Source organism: Trypanosoma cruzi (genome assembly GCF_000209065.1).
Source record: "Trypanosoma cruzi strain CL Brener chromosome Unknown tcruzi_1047053468627, whole genome shotgun sequence".
Taxonomy (NCBI): Eukaryota; Euglenozoa; class Kinetoplastea; order Trypanosomatida; family Trypanosomatidae; genus Trypanosoma; species Trypanosoma cruzi.
In genome coordinates this window covers 1-889 of record NW_899310.1, presented here as the reverse complement: position 1 = coordinate 889, position 889 = coordinate 1, and the positions used below count along the sequence as shown (strand labels likewise).

The following is an 889-nucleotide window of genomic DNA, read 5'->3' as shown; positions in this document are numbered from 1 at the left end:
GGAACCCGGGGTGCCGTACCCTTCCCACTTTTTTTTTTTCTTTCCGCCACCGCGCGCCGCCAGTCGCTTTTTCACCGAGCCGAGGCGGGCGGTGGGTGGGCTTTTCGAGCGCGCGGGCGCCGCAGCAAAAAAGAAAAATTGCTGACGCAGTTCCCGCGCCACATGTGGGGAAGCGAAGCGTCCGGAGGTTTCGTGGCAAAATCCGGAAAGGGGCCCGCGGAGCCTCATTTTCCATGTGTTTTTTTTTTCCTTTTAAAAATTTCTTCTTGCCGTTTTTCCTAAATTTTTTCCCCCTGTTTTCATCATCTCCCGTGGCGTCGGCGGTTGCACATCGCGTGGCGCGTCGCCGGGTACGACCATACTTGGCCGAGTGCACCACATCCCGTCCGATTTGTGAAGTTAAGCGGCCACAGGCCTCGTTAGTACGGCGATCAGTGATGGCGCTGGAACCCGGGGTGCCGTACCCTTCCCACTTTTTTTTTTTCTTTCCGCCACCGCGCGCCGCCAGTCGCTTTTTCACCGAGCCGAGGCGGGCGGTGGGTGGGCTTTTCGAGCGCGCGGGCGCCGCAGCAAAAAAGAAAAATTGCTGACGCAGTTCCCGCGCCACATGTGGGGAAGCGAAGCGTCCGGAGGCTTCGTGGCAAAATCCGGAAAGGGGCCTGCGGAGCCTCATTTTCCATGTGTTTTTTTTTGCCTTTTAAAAATTTCTTCTTGCCGTTTTTCCTAAATTTTTTCCCCCTGTTTTCATCATCTCCCGTGGCGTCGGCGGTTGCACATCGCGTGGCGCGTCGCCGGGTACGACCATACTTGGCCGAGTGCACCACATCCCGTCCGATTTGTGAAGTTAAGCGGCCACAGGCCTCGTTAGTACGGCGATCAGTGATGGCGC

General features: G+C 57.0%; 2 non-coding genes across 2 annotated transcripts; both read right to left on the bottom strand.

The window, feature by feature from the left end:
- Positions 1 to 348: 348 nt before the first annotated feature.
- On the bottom strand, positions 349 to 458 carry Tc00.1047053468627.20. Its single transcript, XR_008254774.1, has one exon. It is a non-coding gene; the product is annotated as a 5S ribosomal RNA (M5) (ribosomal RNA).
- A 335-nt stretch (positions 459 to 793) lies between these two features.
- Tc00.1047053468627.10 lies at positions 794 to 889 on the bottom strand. Its single transcript, XR_008254773.1, has one exon. It is a non-coding gene; the product is annotated as a 5S ribosomal RNA (M5), 5' partial (ribosomal RNA).